This window comes from Miscanthus floridulus, chromosome 8 (assembly GCF_019320115.1).
Source record: "Miscanthus floridulus cultivar M001 chromosome 8, ASM1932011v1, whole genome shotgun sequence".
NCBI lineage: Eukaryota > Viridiplantae > Streptophyta > Magnoliopsida > Poales > Poaceae > Miscanthus > Miscanthus floridulus.
In genome coordinates this window covers 35,407,853-35,416,683 of record NC_089587.1, presented here as the reverse complement: position 1 = coordinate 35,416,683, position 8,831 = coordinate 35,407,853, and positions in this window count along the sequence as shown.

The following is an 8,831-nucleotide window of genomic DNA, read 5'->3' as shown; positions in this document are numbered from 1 at the left end:
CCCAACATCTGCTTGGGACTACTCATAGAGCAGGGGGAGGGTGAAGTAGCACGGCCTTGTCACGCTGTCTGTGTCGAACGGATCAGGATGGCGACCCGACTGCGCTTAGCTTATCGGTGATGGCCAGGATCCCTTTATTGTCGAAGGGATGGCAGCGGTCCTCCTGCCCAGGATCGCCAAGGTCATGCCATTGGGTAGGGCATTCGTTGCCCATGCTTCTTATTCAGCCTTGGGTTGTCAATCGACATCACCATCGAGGTGGCACCCACCCTTGGTGTTTTAGCGGTCTAGCCGCTCTAGTATTTGTGAAGACATGGGCTTCCCTGTGTTTACAATGAGCCCCCAAGCCATGGGTTTGGGGTCATGCCTTTGGTTTGATGATGCGAGGCATTGCTTCCTCGACCTCTGCTTGCATGGTCGCAAGGTTTTCTACGATCGTGCGTTGGCTCGTAGGTCTTGGACCTTTTTATTTTTGTCCATGTGATCGAGCCGTGATCACATTTTGGGTTTTGTATCGCTTCATATGGAAGTCAATGCTATGTTGCCTAGGCCGTCTGCTTCATCGATCTCTCCTAGAGAGGTCGTGGACCTTTGATGGTTTGTGAGTCTTCGAAGCTAGCCTTAGGTCTTTGGACCTAGAGATGCTGGGAGGAGTTTTCAGTCATGGCATGGCTTTGACTCCTTTATGGGGTCACGAGGACCTGACTCCTATTTTTCCCGGCAATCCCTACCGACCTCGAGGGGTCATGATGCCCTATTATAGGCAGGTTTGGTTTTGCCTCATGTGGGGAGAGGCATGTCCACTGTAACCATGTGGTCGGAGCAGTGTGCCTCGTCAGGGTCGATGGGTAATCCGAGCAGGTCTCTATATCCTCCCCAATCGATGTGGAGTTTGGCTGTGCCTCATCGAGAGACGTCCCAATAAATCTTCGGCCGTCAAACCCATCGGTCCCCGACCGCCTCCGCAGCGGTCAGAGGGCAAGATGCCTTCCCCCGGAGGGGGTCAACCCGGGCGACTTTGAGGCAGATGACTCAAACGCAGAGAGAGATGGTCATGTGGCTCCACACCACCAATTAGAGCCATAGGGGCCCATCTTCTCCCTACCCCTACCCCTACCCCTTTTGTGGCCTCGAGCCCTTCTAAGGACTGGCCTAAAAGTGGGTTTCCTAAGCACGTCGTGGGGTTGTGGTTGTGGTGGTCATTCCACGCATGGTCTTGAGGATCGGTTGGCTTCTCTGGTCACATCATGGCATAATGGCGCCCACTCATGCGCAAATTGAAATGATATGGAAAGAGTGGGGATGTGCATAGCTTACTTTGTTCACGCCACTGTGTGGGTGACCGTTGCTCTGTCTTCCCTCCGATTGCTTCACTTGCATTGCGGGATTTCCCAAGAGGTTAGTAAATGCAAGTGAATGTGTGTGTGCATCTCAAGCATTCACGGTGGTTGTAAATACGCAGGAGTGGTATGGCGGGAGAGGCATTTGCTTTGAGTGGCCTGCTCCGCCACTTCCCTGTTCTCGCTCTCGTGTGTTCGATGCTCCTTCTCCACCAGTCAGAATGGATCATGACAAGTGGCCCATGGAGGGGTCACCAGGTGCTAGTGGGGCGCTGCCACCTCTTCATCCATGCCTACGCAATCAGGGGTAAGTGCATTCGGATGATGTTCAAGTTTGAAGGTCCAACCTATATTGACTATGGGTGTTTGTAGGGCTGCCTACCACATCACGTTCGGAGGGGCCGCCAGCGCCGCTCGTGCCATGACCCCACCCATAGGGGGGTCGAGCTCATCATCGTCCACCTTGGATGATCGGTGTGAGTTCTATGAGCTCGTCCGCGGGGCAGATGAGGCCCGCTAGCGCTACTCTAATGCCACCTGCGAAGTGAGCCAGTTGGAGCGCTGTCTTGATGCCATTAGGGTGGCCCTCGAGGTCTCAGATAGGGAGACCGCTACCGTGCCGGTGGCGGCCACTGATGCCTAGGCTCGTATCGTGGGTAAGGGTGCTTCTTCGTCTTGTTGTCCCATTCGTTGCTTGCCATTCCTGATCCTCCTATCTTCTTGGTGTCAGCGTTGGAGGAGGAGCTGGTGGCCTCCCACCATGAGATGGAGGAGGTTTGACTCTGGGTGGTTCTCCTAATGGAGGACCATGAACGCGCGGTGGTAGCCAGAGTCTGGCAGGGAGCCAGTGTTGCCTTTGCGCCCTACAGCTCCATACTGGCCAGGACTTCCATCAGGTGGTGCTTGGGTTCTTGGACCATGCTGGGTAGGTGGAGCAGGCGAAGCTAGTCGGCGACTTTGCCACCGCCGCGGCCGCTGTCATGGCTACCATAGACGTGGAGGAAATCCTCTACGGTAGTGGCCAGGGACCTTAGGATGTACCTAGGGTCTTTTAATAAATAAATTTTCTTAGTTTGTATCTCGTGCTTCTTTTTCTTTCGTGTGCTCACCGATGATCCAATCGTTTGAATGCTGTAGTCGCGCATCCTTGCCTGGGGATCATCTCACGAGGCTTGGTCTAGTGCAACTCTATTTTTGTGATCGAAGTGTTGTAGGAAAGATCTGGCGGTAGCATGCCTTTCATTGTCCTTTTTCCTTTAGGTCATGACGACCTTTCTTCCAATGAGCATCGGTGCATGGTATGCCTTGGTGTAGCCCTTGTGAGTGAACCGTGTCGATTGGCATGTGCTGATCGACACGGGTCACTTGGGGTTGCACACATCGTCAGAGTGTCGCTTGGACATGTGCTCATAGAGGCATGTTGCGATCTCTAGGCACAGGGAGGATACATTGATCATTATGTACAAAGTCTTAGTTGGCTAAGAGTAGCTTTGGTGCGAACGCCGAGCTTCCGTGCCACTGGTCATGGCCTTTGTCATTTGCAGTGCTCAATGCGGTGAGGCCTAGAGTGTGTGGCTCATCGAATCGAGGAATGCATTGTGTCATGAGCCCTCTGGCACTCGTCGATCGCGTCATCCTCGAGCCGTGTCATCGCCTGCCTTGTTGCATGCCACGGTCGAGGTCGTAGAGCGTGACCTCCACATGCTCCCTTACCACATAGGGAAGTCATGTTCGGGTTCAGCCCTAGGGGAGTGCACATGACTGTCATGAAGTCGTAATTTTTCCGTTCATAGAGGTGGGCTTGCTGGAGGTCACCTCCTATATTGATGATTCTGTGAGGATTAGGCATCTTTAGCTTTAGGTAGGTGTAGTTAGGGATGACCTTGAACTTGGTGTGGCATGGTCGGCCTAGGATGGCGTGATAGGCACCGGGGAAATCCGCTATTTTGAAGGTGAGCATTTTCGTGTGGAAATTGACTCGGCCTCCAAATGTCACGGGTAAGTTGACCTACCCGAGGGGAACAACCTGAAGCTCGGGTATGACTCCATGGAATGGAGCACCGAATGGTCATATTGCTACTCGCGATAGCCCCATGGCATCGTATATCTCGGTGTCGAGGAGGTTGAGATTGCTCGGAGAGGGGGAAGCACGCGAGATAGGCAGGTCTTACCAATGATGAGATCTATGATGAGGGGAAAGCACCCTAGTTGGAATGTGGTTGGGGTGATCCTTTCTATCGAAAGTGATTGCGGTTTCCGACCATTTCAGGAAAGCCGGGACAACTTCGCCTAGAGAGACCGCATTGACCTCCCTAGCCATGAGCTTCTATCGGCGTTTGGACTCGTACACCACTGGTCCACTGAAGGTCATGAGGCACCCTTTTGGGTCGGGATATGCATCCCCTTTCTCCTCATTGCCGGTAGGCCCGGACGGCGTGTCCATGCCGATCGTCTTGTATTCGCCACTGAAGTAGTGCTTGATGAGGTCGCACTCCTCGAGGGTGTGCTTGACTGGATAGCCATGGTTGTGGAATGGCATCTTGACTATCTTGTCAAAACTGATGTGGTTGAGCTTGCCAGTCTTCTGCTTATGGACGCTGTCGACCGCCGCGATGAACTCACTATTGTGACGCCTCCAACTGTCCTTCTCGCCCTTTACCCGTCGATTGCGGTCCTTAGCTATAACACCCTAAAAATTGGACCTAGTTTAAAAATCACTAAAAAATTGAACTTTTTAATACTTTGCATAGGAACTAGAATATATAATCAACATAGGTAATATTTATAAATAAATTAACATAGGAAAACAAACTTGATGTGTGAAACTTTGTGTGAGAATGTTTGCTTGACTTGTTGAACTTATGGTGGTACACTTTTGCATACTCATGCATTCAAATTTGAATTCAAAATCATTTAAACATATGCATATATAATCTGGGAAATAGAAAAGAGAAAGGAAAATAGAAAAGCCACTTGGGCTCAATCTCTCCCCCTCTCTCCCACTCAGCCTGCAGCCGCAACCCATCTCCTTCTCTTCCCCCTTCCCTCTCTCCCTCCTTCCCATGTGGGCCAGCCTAGCCATCGCCGTAGCAGCCGCGGCCCAACGTCGGGCCCAGCCTTGCCTGCTCCCCTCTCTTCTCTCCCTCTCTCCTGCTGACGCTTGGGCCCCACTGTCAGCTCTGTCGTCAACCTCATGACCGGCTGTCGTATGCGGTACAGCCATGTGTCAATGCCCCGCCAGCTCCACCTTGGTGCTAGTGGAGATAAATGGCGACACGAGGAGACCATAGGACCCCACAGCGCCCTCTTTTCTCCTCTTCTCCCCTCTCCTCCCTCACCGTGAACTCGTTAACGCCAACACCATGGTCGCCTCCACGTCGAGCCACCAGAGTAGTCACTAAGGCATTTCGTCATGCGCATGGGCAACCACCAGCTATGGTGAAGTGACCTGACGAGGTCAACCATGAGCACGCGTGGTGGATAAGAATGGCCAGGGAAAATATCTCACTGCCGGGACCGACCTAGATGGCCTATAAATGGGCCCGGCCAGCGATGCTCTCACCTCGCCCTCTCCACTATCTGCTCCACCGAGGGCGGGAACACACCATCTCCCTCTCTGTTCCACCTCTCCCATCTTCCTTTCCACTTTCTCCTGATTTCCCCCAAATCGGAGTTCGCCGACACCATTGGTGCCGCCTTGTCCCTTCTTCTCCCCCGTTGTGTTTTTGGCCGATTGGAGTGACCGGTGAGTCCTAGAGCCCCTCCCCTATCTCTTTTGCTAGCTAGTTGGTTGTCTTCGCCTCTATGTTGTGCTATCACCATGCTGCTTGCTCCGCTAAGCTACCATGGCCGTCGGCCGTCACCAACAAAGTCGCCTAGGGCACCACACCACCCTCACCACACTCACCACTCACCCACACTCACGTACACGCAATTGGTCATGGTAGTAGAGGCTCGTATGGCTGGGTTCACTACGCAGCGCCACCGCATTCCCTCTAGTGATCCACCACCGCCGCCACGGGCAACCATTGCCGACGGCAACCCCACCATCAGCCACGGCGTGACCTCGTGAGCACCATACACCCATCACCTGCATCACCTAAGGCCAATGCTACCAACATAACCAACTCCGATGAGCTGAGGCTCCCTCTCCCCTATTCTGGTGTCACGGCAGTCACCCCATCCATCGTCGTCTCCCTCTCCCCCTCTCTCTATCTCTGACGTGTGGGCCAGGCATGTGATGGCATTACCGTTACCATCTCCTCCCATCCCTCCCTCCCACTCTCTTCCTCTCTCACTAATGTGTGGGCCCTATGCCATAACGCCGTTGCCGCTGTCTTCATTGATGTAGGCAGAGTAGCCCACTTGTCATCCACACACACAAACACCACACACAGCGCGGGGTACACTTTAGAAAACATTGGGTACACCCGGCTATTGTACATAGAGAGCTAAAAATACATCTTCCTAGCTTAGAAAAATTCCTAGAAAATTTATAAATAAACTAGATGCATTAGAGAATTTAATCATGTAGTTTGCACACATTTTCATGTGCCAGAAAATGCATATAAATTTCTACCTAGTTAAATAGCTATAGAATAAACTTCTAAAATACATAACTTTTAAACCCTAACTCCTTTTTACATGAAACCACCTCTAAAATTCATCTAAAATCTAATCCTATCATTTGCACCTAGTACCACCATATTGTTCTATGTTTGCTTTTACCCTTTCTTTTATGGTTAGCGGTAGTCTTATTTCGATTGATATGCCCGATAGACGACGGTAATCGTTAGGAGGACGAGGACCCAAATTTCCTAGATGTGCTGGAAGATGACAACGATGAAGGCAAGTCCTAGCTCCCCTTCCTACCATCTTGCTTTAAACAACTAAAATGCTAAAACATGACTATAAGATTATTACCCTAGAATATGAGCTTGGTTATTGTGATATGAATATTGTTGGATTAAGATAAATGGTTATCTTGTTACTTTATGAGCTCCATGTTTTGAATAGACTTAGGGATAATAATAGAACTTAAAATTTTAAACCTAAACCTAAACCCCGATAGGGGTGAGTGCTGGTAAATTGTGAGGTAGTTTACCATGGCAGGGATGCCTAGAGAGGATTCTTATGGGAGATACTCGCCTCAGTCACATAAGGACCGGTTCGTAGCCCCTCTTGCCTTGTGAGATATTACGTACATCCACATTTCTAGATGGGTAGGCTTGATCTCACACCCCATTAGATAGAAGTATAATTCCTATTAGGAGGCCGGTGTAGGTAGCAGAATATCAGGAGCCAAAACAGGGATAGGTTTTCTTTCGTGGTCCGGTTGGTGTGGATGCTATGTGATCTTCCACATTAAGCTTTTGGTTTTTTGGCCGCGTTCGAGTCCACGTTTATTTTTGGTCGTGTTCGAGCCATGTTATTTTGTGATGATTTGGTATCATCACATTGGGACGGTTAGGTATATTCCTGGTATTTGTGTTTCCAACCCCTGAGAAGCCATAGTAGAGTTATATGGACATCTAAGGTCATGTACATTTGGTACGAGGTCTTGTTAGGTCTATTTCATCCACTGATCATGGATGAGGTTGCACCTATCATGTGGGGAAATTTATACACCTCTGTAGAGTTACTTAAACCTATTCGAATGGCCGCGTCCTTGGAATGAGCAAATGCTAGGATGGGATACTATGATTAGGCATACTTTTATGTGTAATGAAACTGGTAATAGAATTGATGCTAATCCAGGTACTAGTGGGAATGATAATACTCTGCTAGGACCCTACCCTTAATTATAATCACCACTACACTTCTATTTCCACCCTATGGTTAAGGCTTGCTGAGTACATATGTACTCACCCATTGTTGACCTACAAACTTCAGCATGGAAAAAGACTATGACTTCGATGAGGAAACGTACCACGAGGATTGGAATCCTTGCAAGGAAATATGTTCGTAGAAGTATGACATCAAGGCTAGGGTTTTGACCACGCTCAAGTTGCTTGTGGAATAGGACATCGCTTCACTATATAATAATCCTGCTCTAGAGACCACCAATGATGCCATTTCATGGCCATAGTATTCCGCTAGATATGTAGCCTATGACCATGCCCTTTTGGGCCACTATTGTAAGACCTTAATTCTAGATATCAATAAAGCTCAGAACCTTTTATTATATATCTGTGTACCATTCTTGTGATTTTGTGCTTATCTTTGCTTGATCCTAGCACAAATACGGATGCACTTAGGACTCTCAAATTGAGGGTCCGACTTAGCCTCATCTGTAGGTTCGGCTTGAGCCTTACCCTTGTATTTGTAGAAGATTGCATGGACAGCCTCCTCGCCGGAGGCGTGGCTTGTCATGAGGTGAAGCAACGCCCACGTCATCCATGGTTTGCAGCGTCCAAGCTCACAAATGAGTGCTTTGTTGGTCATGCCAGAGATGGACACTCTGATCATGTCTGCATCCATGATATTAGGAAGCTCATTGCACTGCTTAGAAAAGTGGTGGATGTACTCATATAGAGTCTCTCCCAATTTTGTTTGCAGGCTTTGAGATCCCAGGAATTTCTAGGGTGCACGTACATGCCCCAAAAGTTCCCTACAAAGATGTGCTTGAAGTCTGCCCATGAGTGGATGTTGTCCACAGGGAGATGCTTGAGGCATGCTTGAGCGCTTTCTGCAAGGTAGAGTGCCAAGTATTGGATCATGAAGAGATCATCGTTTGCCCCGCCAGCTCAATAGGTGAGGCAAAAGTCTTCCAACTACACAGTGGTGTTGGTGTCCCTAGAGTACTTGACAATGTTTGGTGGCCTACGAAAATGCAACAGGAATGGTGTCTGTCGGATCCTTTTTACGAACACCTATGAGCCACAGACGTCCGGGCTTGGGCTGCGCCGAGCATCCTAAACCGTAGGATGTCGGCCGTGGTTGTTTGGGTCACTGTCACCATAGTGTAGTTGATCTTTGTTCGCCCAATCTGGCCTAGGGTGCCTAGCTCCATGAGTTAGATGGGCATTGTGGTTTCCGATGTAGCAGCTGTGCGCTAGGGAGGTTTCCTGCCTACGTGCCGCACCGCCGTCACCTGGCTAGAGCACGCTTGGCGCATGGTGCCCTTCAAGGATGCCACGCGCTAAGGAGATGTGTATGAGGCTGGCCTCAGGATGCCACCTCTCCGTAGAGCTTCAAGCTGCTACACTACCATAGTTTCTAGTAGGTCTCGCAGCTCCTAATGGACGCGCTTTCCCTCATCGGTCGAGGGTTTAGGGGCCATTCACATGATCATGGTGGCCGCCGCGATGTTCTGGCTAGCTCAAGGGAAGGCAGGCATCTCCCTCTTGCCTTGTTGGATTTGAACATATACACAGCGTGCCCGCGCCCGCGCGCCATCAGCATCGAGGTGTTGTGGGCTCGGGCATCCGTCATCGTGGAGTTCATTGGCCTGATTAGCTTCATGGACCTTCCTTGGTGTTGTGGTCATAC